The 10,977-nt window shown below is 42.8% G+C and overlaps 1 non-coding gene across 1 annotated transcript; it reads left to right on the top strand.

Annotated features, from left to right (window-relative positions):
* The first annotated feature begins 8,978 nt into the window (after positions 1-8,978).
* Positions 8,979-9,060, top strand: TRNAS-UGA (transfer RNA serine (anticodon UGA)). Its single transcript has one exon. It is a non-coding gene; the product is annotated as a tRNA-Ser (tRNA).
* Positions 9,061-10,977: the final 1,917 nt, after the last annotated feature.

Genomic DNA, 10,977 nt, shown 5'->3' with positions numbered 1-10,977 from the left:
GTGGTCTTGAGGGAGGTCCACAATAATGAATGGGCTGCAGCAGCCTGCACCACTGACACTCCCAAATCATCTTCATCTATGCATTATAGTACTCTAGCCCGGGTTACCATAGCATGCATCAGTGGGGCTAGATCAGAGGGCTGTATAAATGGGGGGAAATGCAGCTGCGGGCGGGGGAAACATTTGCTGCTGTAGCTAGCCAAGCTTTAGAGTCCTTCAGTGAGAGTTCCACAATTACTCCTTGCAATTGAGACACCAACCAACTCCACCTCCTCCTTACAGGGATTCAGTTTATTCCCTCACAAACAGTGGCAGTTTCTGTTGATTTAATCAATGTGTGATCTTGTTTAGAAACCTTAAAATAGACATTGAATGTCATGGGGGAAAGAAATAAACTTTGAAAACCCTAAGCCACCAACTGCAGATCTCATAGGTCTGATTCTGTATCTCCTACTGCTTTCAATATTGCCTGAAAAAAACATAAACCATTTTAATACTGCTCCACCCAGGCCTACCTTCTCTTCTAGTCACCACCTATCTTCTCTTCTAATATGGTATGGTCCACGCTTTCAAAAGTGGTTGGAAGATCTGATGGTAGCAGCAAGGATTTATACAACCCTATTCACCATCAGAGAGACACCAAGGCAGCTAACAAATTAAAACAAATTGAAATCTCATCTTAAAAGCCATTAAAATCAGTACACAAATACATTAAAAACCAGAGCTTAAAAGGAATACAAAAAATAAAAGTAAGAGTTAAAATACCAGGAAGGAGGGGGGATCATTGAGAGAATGCCAAGCGAAATAAAAAAAAGTCTTAACCTGCTGGTGGAAGACGGCAGCTGAGGGGGGCAGGCAAATCTCTCTGTGGAGAGAATTCAAGAGTCTTGGTGCTAGTTTCAGAAGGTGAAGGTACCTGAAACAGGGCCTTCGAACATAACCACAGGGGATAGGTGGATTCATAAGGGAGTAGGAAGCTCTTCAGATATGTTGGTCCCATACTATATAGGGCTTTAAACGCCAGCATCTTGAATTGCACCCAGAAACAAATCAGAAGCCAGTGTAGATGGGCTAAGACTGGAGTGATATATCCTCTATGACTCACTTCAGTCAGCCTCCTGACTGCAACGTTCTGCCCCAGTGGAAGTATTGCTTTTCAAAGGAAAGCCCCACAATACAGGACATGCAGTAATCTACTCTAGTTGTAACCAGGGCATGTACCACACTGGCCAGAACTTTCCTGCCCAGGAAAGGCTGTAGCTGGCTAACCAGTTAGAGGTGATAAAAGGCTCCCCTGGCCACAACTACCACCAACTGCTTATCCAGCAGTTGGCCTGGGTCCAAGCGCATCACTCAAGCTATGGACTGTTCCTTCAAATGGAATGCAACCCCATCCAGAATGGGTAACACCTTAAATCCTGGGTCATACAAATCGGTGGTAGGCTTCAAACCTCTAAGGATCCCATTCACATCCTCACACTAAATAAACTGAAAATTATCCCAAGCAACTGGACAAGCTGGCACCCTGGCAGCATCTGACCCTGTCAATGTTAATGTAGAGTCCTAGTCAGAACAGAGGAGAGAGCGCTTATCTGCAAAGTGCTGAGCAAAGCAGTCAGGACAGGCTACAGAGCAGTCTACCTTCTCCTGTAGGCCAGATCCCAAAAGGCCTCTGACCACCCAGGACAGTCCTCCACTGGACAGATGCAATGGTGGCAGGAAAGTGTTGTTTCTTTGCCACCATCACTGCCACAAAGTACACTTTAAATGAGCCTTTGTGCATGTCTTAACAGATTCATCCCAAGTCTTCCTCCGTTGTCACTCTAGCCATCTCCCTTGTCTTTTTATCACCCGCAGCCCCTCAGAAAACCAAGGGGCTACCTGGGCTCTAACACCTGAGAGAGGATGCTTGGGAGTGATCATGTCAAACGCCCAGGTCATTTCCTCATCCCAGAGGTCAATCAGGGCATTGACAGAAGTACCAATCACATCAACAGGAAAATTCCCTAGAGCCATTAGAAAACCATTTGGATCCATCCAGCTCTGGGGACAGATCATTTTAATAGATTCCCCACCCCTGCAGAGTCTTGGTATCCCTGTAAGTCTAAACTCAAGCCGATAGTGATCTGTCCATGACAAAAGAACCATCAACAATCTCTCCACCCTCAGTTCCCATTCCTTATAATTCATTTGGATATGAAGATCATCTACCAGCATAACTAAAGCTGTCTCTAGCCTGAAGCCAGGCCTAAAGACTGATTTAAAAGAGTCAGCAAATAAGTTACCCACATAAACACAAAGTTGTTCTGCCTCTATTTATTCAATACTTTCTCACAGAAAGGGCAAATTACACACAGGCCTATCAGTGGCTAATACCCAGTTATCTGCAAAAGGTCTGATAACCTCCTCTTCAGAAAAAAAAAGTCCAGTATAGAAGCATTCGCTGTTTCCTGATCAGAGGTCTTGCTGTCTCAGTTGAAGATTTTATAAGCCACAAAGGACATGAGTCTATACTACATGTAGTGGTTTTCACACTCCCCAGGATCAACATTGCTCTGGGAAATGAAACTGAACTGATCCAAGAAACTGTGATTAGAAGATCTATCAATGCCTTTAATGCCTGTTCACTGATTAAATTAGTGTCTACATCTGTGCAGATCTGAGAGACTCTGTCAGCAAATAATTGTGTAAACATCAGGCTTTACAGTAAGCACTAAAGCATATTCTGTCAGGTTCAGAGAGAGTTTTCCACCTTCACTGTTTTAGAAGTCTGCCAGGTCTTTCTAAAGCACCCAGATCTCAAGTAAACCAGGGAGCTGGGGCTCTATCATATTACAAAATGTGATTGTTGAAGAATTTTGCACTTCTGAAAACTTGTTTCTGTCAGGCTTCGGCCAGGGTGCCACTGCACCTGGCATCGGTGTGCCTGAACTGCAGCCCTTGGCTGTGGACAGGGACTGCACAGGTCTCCGCTCTGTGGAAGGAGGGAAGGTATACTTCACCCTTGCTCCCTCTCTACCACTTGCGGACCTGCTCAACCCATCACAGTCCCTGCGGCATCCTCCTACTTCCAGCCTTCCACAGCTTCTGCCCTCTTCGCCTTCCCCTTGCTGGTTCTTCCTTCTCTCCTACTTCCAGCCTTACTCTCACCTCCTCCTCACACCTACATAATCCATTTCCTGCTCCTAACTCACCACCCCTCCTTGTGGGAGAACTTCCCTTATATCCCTTTTCCCATCCCCAGCTTCGCCTGCCAACCACGCCCCCAGCCCTCTAGCCAGGGCCCTGGCTGTCCTAGGCAGCCACACCTGCGCCTCCTTTGCTGGCTGCCGGGCTTTCTCTGTTAATTGCCTCACGCAGCCCCACCTGTGGCTGCTTGGCTCCCAGCATCATATGGCCCTGGCTAATCCCTTGTAGCCTGCCTGCAGGTTGGGGTGTAGCCCTGTGCTGCCTTTCCTCTACTGCTGGTAAGGTTGCTGGCTGGCTTGCTGCTGGCTGTCCACTTCCTCTGCCTTCTCCCTCTTGTCTGGTCCCCTCCTGGTTGTCCTCACTCTCCCTGCCTGGGCTCCTAACCTCCCACTGGTGGGTGGGGCTAGCTGGCTTCCACCTGCCCCTTCTAACCCTCTGAGGCTTGGGTGCTTCTTTCCTTCCCTCTGGGGCGGGCATGTTCTGGCCCTAGGTGTCTGGGTAGCTGTCTCCTGTCCCCTCCTCCCAACAAGTCCAGGGGCTGCGCCTCAGACCCTGGACAGTTTCCTTAATTTAAATGACTTTAAAAGTCTTAACACAATTATCAGAATTGGGTATCTGTGCAAAGATATCACATGTAAGGTCGATGATAAAATATTATATTGTGACGACAAATTTCATTCTTGTAATCTAGTAATCCTTGCTGTTCAAGAAATTGTTTTGTCTATATATAGTATATGTTATTCAAAGAATCTGGATGCTTGAGTGCCAAAGTTAAAAGTGAGAGTATCAAAAATACTGTTTAAAAAAACAACAAATGAACAATCAGAGTCTGTTGTGGAAATTTTTTTATCGATTCATTATACATCCTCAGAAAGCAACAATCATACTCTATGGTTTAGCTCCCACAGTTTTCTACATGTGTGTATCTTTTAAACTGTTACAACTTATCAATATGAATATATGTGGCTGGAGACCAGTTCGCAGAACCAAACTGGCAGAGCAAGAATGTGAGTTGAGCATATTGGTTGAGTTACACTCATAGTAAAGTGGTTGTTTCACTACAAGCACCTCACATAGATACCCATATTTAATAAACGACTGCAAAATTATTAAAAGGAGCTCTCACACTCCTTTTCCTGTTTCCACTTGCCAGATACCTAACTAGCTAGCAGGAGAAGTTCATGGTAAAAAAGTGAAAAGTGATGCACATGAGGGTAAAAATATCTAAGTTTTTGGAGTTGGAACTCATGATGAATGATCAGCAAAAAGATCTTGGAGATATAAATGATAGTGCTCTGGATGACTCTGGTCAGGCCTGTTTCAGATATAGGCATGTAACTAAGAAGCCCTGAGCTTCTAGTTAGCTTTCCTATATCAAATCATTTAACTGCTGGCAAGAGGTACATCATAGATAAGTCTTAGGTTTGTTACCAGGGCATAGAACACAATAATACAATGATGGAGTCTCTGTTTCCATTCAGCACCTTTATTATTGCAACATAATTATTCAGCATTCTTAATACCAGCTCCATCGACAGAAAATCATACCATCCATTATAATAGCTACATAGATCATTAAAGGAGAGGGATTACATGAGCCCAAAAAAGTATCTTATCCAAAGATACAAAGGTCAGAGGCAAGGAACTCCCTCTAGGAAGGAGCTCCCAATCAATTCAGCTTGTCAAATTTATAGAATTTCAGAACCATCTCCTAAAAATAGTTGTCTGTCCCGCTTCAAAGGGGCACATATTCTTGGCTAATTTATCTTATAACTTCAAACAGCAAACAAGGTTATCTATCTTTGAAACATCTTATTGAAAGATATAAAAATAGTTCATTGTTGCTACCTCTTATCTTAACAAAGGCCATGTAAAATTAGTCATTACAAGTTTCTCATACATACAAATATCTTTTAGCCCTCAATAAATACATCTATCCTTGAGTAATATCAGCAATTTCTGTGATGTTCAACATTCCTGCCATTTTCAGACACTTTCTGCATCTGGCCCTAAATACATTTTATATAGTGATATGAGTTAGATGGCTCTTCTAATCTAAACAAGGCTATACAACTGTGTTACTCTACTGTTTCATGCTTCTCTCCAAGGTTGTTCTATTCTAGGTCTCTAGACTCCCTTTGTGGCATATCTAGTTATGGGACCGGGCTAGCCCTGTTTCTGTGTGCAAAGGCAGCTTCTTGCGACTTTCTTGGTCATATCCTGCAATTATTCTCCTATAGTTCTAGCTATATCCATGACAATATCTCCATGAAAATGTAGGTTCCATGGGAGGCAGCAGTGAAAAGTACAAATTCTCTGTTGTTGATTATTAGAAAATGAAATATTACAGTGCTCTGTTCTATGGTGCAGTCCCATCTGGAATACTGTTTATTGTCTTGGTCCCCCTATCATAAAAAGGATATCATAGAGCAGGAAAAGGTACAAAAAGTAACAACCAATGTTATCATGAGATTGCAAAATCTTCTATATAAGGAAAGCCTGGAGGGTTCTCCGTTCAAAAAATGAAAGGGGGGATGATAGAAGTCAATAAAATTCTACATGGCAGAGAGAAAATGAATAGACAGAACTATTTTGGGGCTCCCTGTGAAACTGATTTCGGACAATGGGGAGAAAGCACTTCTTTACATAACACATAGTTAATTTGTAGGATTTACTGCCATGAAATATGTTGATGGATTACACGGCTGAAAAAGGAGATTCGACAAATTCAAAAAGGAAAGGAAGTGTTATAAGCATTTATGGTAATAAACAGTTCATTTAAATATAAAATGGCTAATAGGGGGCTTCATTTCAGAGACGGTGTATCTCTGATTGCCAGTGCTGGGGGGGGAGGGGCAGGAGGAGAAAGAGGCTGTGGCCTGGGCGCCACTGCTTTTGGCCTTCTGCAACCTCTGGTTGGCCACTGTGATCAAGAGCAAACCTTCTTCTCTTTGCTCTAGTGCAGAGCACATGCTGCACTGTCCCAGGAGAGCATGTTGGTCATTCCAGAAGTGATCTGTATTTAAACTTATATTCAAATATATCCATCACTTTCTCAATCTATATTATTTATTTACTTCATTTATATCCCACCGGGGATCCAAGGTGGCTTACATTATTCTCCTTTCCTCTGTCTTATTCCCACAACAACCCTGTGAGGTAAGGCAAGCTCTGTGACTGGCCCAAGATCACCCAGCAAGCTTCCATGGCAGAGTGGGGATTCAAACCTGGGCCTCCCAGATCTTTGTCTGATACTCTAACCACTATTATCATGCTGGGTCTCCTGTATCTGAGGAAGTAGGCTATTGACTTCCAATGTGAGAAAGGTTAGTAATAAATTAAATAAATACATACAAAAGCTCATGTTACAATAAGCCACATGCTGTATATTTGTTGCTACAGGTTTATTTGGCTGATTCTCTCAGATTTGTCCATTATTAGTCTGGTTCTTACACATTTTCTCTTAACCATTAGAGAGAGAAATCTGGATTTAATGGTCTAAAACCAAAATTATTTAGTTTCCTGTTTAGAAAATTGAAATTTGGCATGGAACAACAGAGTAGTTAATTACCAAATAAACTTTCCATAGAAAGAGGGAGAGGGAAAACCAATTTCTTCTCTTCACTTAAAATGTTCAAAGTGGGGTCCTGACGTCAGTAATGGAGAAACTACGCAAATGCATTGGAAACTGGGTTTCCTTCCAATGCAATGAATGAATGAATGGTTTTCCTCCAAAATGTTAGTACAATGTTGACAGCGAGGGACACAAGACATTTTTTCCAAAACAAAACCCTCTGATTTAAATAATAATCCAAAACATAGGAATTTATGGTAGCAAACAGTTCTTTATACTTTCAAATATGAAACAGCATTGTTCCTATTCTTTTTGGAAACTAAATCTAAATCCTTTTTCTATCAGTGGAAATTATTGAGTTGACCTCAGAATTATCAAATGAAATGGTCTTTCAGATTCTTTTTCAAAGTAAATTTTCCAAAGAACTTTCTAAGCTCATAGCCGCTAGTGAGCCACAGTACCATAAATGGAAGGTGAGTTTTGTTTGGCTTGATGGGTTCCAGGTTATACAGACCTGTGTGAGAGTCTCACAGGGTAATTTACGCTGCATTGTTCTACTATGATGTCACAGGCACTATCCAAAAGATACTTATAACACTCATTCAACCATATTGCAGATAGTAAATTGCAAAGATTTAAAGATGAAGATACATTTAGCGTATAGATAAGTGAGAGAGAGAAGACTGTAAGAGACTAATTGGTGGGAATATTAAATGAGGGGGACACTTTCTGATTGCAGACCCAAGCAATACTCCTGATCATGTGATAGAGGCAAGTTACGTATGTGGTAGCTTATCACTGTGCTGCATTTACAGGGTACGCCCATATCTGTGCTGAGGTTGCAGAGTGGCAAAGGATATAACTAGCATTCATAAAGACCCAGGTTTAATTCCTAATAGGGTTGCCAGCCTCCAGGTGGGGCCTGGAGAGCTCCCAGAATTTCAACAGTTCAAGACTACAACAATCAAACATCAAAACGCAAACTCTAATGTATACTACAGATTCTAGGTGACATCTCTCCCCAAATTCCCTCCTGCAGAGGCACTGCCCCCCCCCTAATCTCCAGGAACTAACCAGGCTGGAGTTGGCAACCCTAACTCATAGTATCAACGAACTCAACCTACAAAATCTTAGGTAGCAGGTCTGGAAAGGACCTCCAGCAGGATACCTTGGAGGCAACTACTATTAACTGGGTACAGTTAATATTGGGTGAGAGGGACTAATGATTTTCTGTGGAAGTTATCTCTTCCTGGTGGCCTCTAATGAAGGGGGAAGGAAAGGAGGACCACAAGATCAAGTAAGCAGCCTGTGGGGAGATTATTATATATGACAGGGGGGGGGGGGAATGGAGTGTGGGTAAGTTAAAGAAAGAGCTTCCTCTGCTGAAGTGCGGAGAGAGCTAGCAATTGTCATGAAAGAAAAATTCAGTAGAGCAGAGAGAGGCTCCCTAAAGGCATATTGTGCTCATTTGAGGGAGTCTTAACCAGCTGTAGGCCTAGTTAGTTTGAGTCGGGTGGCACTGCCACCCACCTACACGTTTTTATAGTTGCTTGCTGCCATGATTTTAGGGAAAGAGACCCGTTTTAGGGGGAAAAGATTTCACACATATACACTCGAGACTGCAAGCCTCTCTGTCTTCAGCCTTTCGATGATGGCAAGAGAGGAAACATGCCGGACGTAGAACTCCTGTGTAAAAACCCGAGGACGTGCGACATATGAACACACTCACAGCTCCCAGGGCTTGCCTCAGACGTTGGCAACCTTTGTCTAACCACCTCGTCCCGGTCCCGCCCATTTTTTCAACTCGGTTTAAATTTAACTCTGCGCCAAAAAGGAAGTTGCGTGAGGCGAAGGAGCAGCTACAAAGGTGCGGGAAGGAAAGGCTTATCAGAGCCGGCCGCGCTGTTTTCGCAGACGAGAGAGCCAAAACGAGGCCGGGATGCCGGCTTGTGAAGGAGGCTTGCTCAACGTCAGGCAGTATTCCAAAGAACAGGCACAGGACGACAGTTTTTTTGCATTTGCCTCTAGGCGCCCCCTTGAAACCTCGCTGCAAGCGGGAGTTGCTTTGTAACCACCTCTTTGCGGTTTGGATTAGCGAAACAGAGATGCGCCATTTTCTAACTGGGTATTGTTGCTAAGATTGGCAAGTAAAGGTAAACATAAATGCCTCTTCGCTTTCTGGTAAAGACTTCTACTCGCACTACGTTCCTGTCTAGCAGCGATGGCCGAGTGGTTAAGGCGTTGGACTTGAAATCCAATGGGGTCTCCCCGCGCAGGTTCGAACCCTGCTCGCTGCGGAAAGGGGTGGGGTGATTTTTTTAAATTTCAGTATGGATGCGGTACATCACTGCGAAGTTGCAAAATTTGGTACAATTTTTCCACTGTACGGAAATGAGCAGTTTCTTATTTCAGTTCATCTCTTTTCTATCAATCTGTCAGTAATGAAAGCTTGCTGCAGTGCAAGCTTTCTTTATTAATACACACACGCACGTGATTCAATACAGTATTTTTAGGCACAGTAAATTCATCTATGACCAGCATAAACAGAATCAGCCAGTTTTCTGTGTTCCTCATGTTTTAACGTTGTAAACATTTGTCCTGACGCAACGAAAGTATATTGTTCACTTGTATTTTGTTTCGATTAAGAATGCATACCGTTGTTAGTAAACATAGCACTTTTCATCCGGTGTGGGGCAGGCAAATTTCTCAGAGAAAGCCACTTGCAGAATGTACTGTTTTTTCCCTTATAAATCTGGACCTTCAATTTCAAACTCACCTCTTCAGACATAGTTTTACACCTAATAGAAGAGATTCCACGCTGTTTTGGTTCTCCAAGTGTGCGTGCGTGTTGCTGATGTTGAAGCTATCATGGGTCCCGAAGCGTTGATATTGCTATATATTTAAATTTTTTATTAGTTTTCTTTGTAAATTGTCCGGAATGGCAACTCATAGAAAGGCAAGATATGGAAACAGCAGATGTAGAGCCATGAACAATTTTTATGATTTGTATATTTTATTTCTATCCTTTTAAAAATGTCCCACCTACTTCTTTACTCTTCTTACTATACATTAAATACTGTTTAATTTTGAAAATCATTTTTCAGCTTTATATTGCTTATTGTATTGTATGCAAGTTTTTCTTAGTTAACATTCTTTTTGCATCTTATATGATATCCCGATATATGTGATATATACAGGTCAGTCAGCATCTGATGGACAACATGGCAATACAGGGAAGTCAGCATGGATTTGTCCCTAACAGGTCCTGCCAGACCAACCTCATCTCTATGATCGAGTGACAAGCTGACTGGATCGCAGGGCTGCTGTTGATGTTGTTTAATTGGATTTCAGTAAAGCTTTTGACAGGTTCCTCATGATGTTCTGATGGGTAAACTGGTGGACTGTGGACTGGACTCTAGGATAGTTAGATGGATAAGGGACTGGCTGGATAACTGCACCCAAAGAGTAGCTGTCAATGGCATCATGTCTGATTGGATGGAGGTGTCCAGTGGAGTGCCACAGGGCTTGGTCCTGGGATCAGTGCTCATCAATATTTTTATAAATAATCTGGATGAGGGTGCAAAGGGATGACTCATTAAATTTGCAGATGACACCAAACTGGGAGGAGTAGCAAACACCCTTGAAGACAGGTTCAACAAAATCTGAACACACTGGGAAAGTGGGCAGATCTGAATAAGATGCAATTGAACATGGTTAAGTGCCAGGTTCTCCACGTGGGTAACAAAAATGCAGTGTGTGTGGACAAAATCTTGGGATACGGGTGGACAAGAATCTAAATATGATCACTCAGTGTGATGCAGCAGCAAAAAAGGCAAATGCAATCATGGGGCGCAAGGCATAAAATTTATATCACAGGATGTCTGCATTATATATTGTGTTGGTCAGGCCCCACCTGGAATATTGTGTGCAGTTATGGAGGCCTTACTTCAAAAAGGATGTGGGCAAACCCCACATCCCACAAATCCCATCGGAATGGATGCAGAGAAGCACAACCAAGGATGATCAGGGGCCTGGAGACCAAGCCCACCAAAGAAAGACTGAGGAACCTGGGAATGTTCAGTTTGGAGAATAGGAGGTTGAAGGGAGACATTTTTGTTCTCTTTAAGTATTTAAAAGGCTGTCACTTAGAGGAGGGAAAAGAGTTGTTCCTGTTGGCACCAGAGGATAGCACTCAACACAATGAGTTTAAACTA

Source organism: Eublepharis macularius, chromosome 6 (assembly GCF_028583425.1).
Source record: "Eublepharis macularius isolate TG4126 chromosome 6, MPM_Emac_v1.0, whole genome shotgun sequence".
NCBI lineage: Eukaryota > Metazoa > Chordata > Lepidosauria > Squamata > Eublepharidae > Eublepharis > Eublepharis macularius.
Note: the sequence above shows the minus strand (reverse complement) of the source record. Positions and strands in the feature narration are given on the sequence as shown.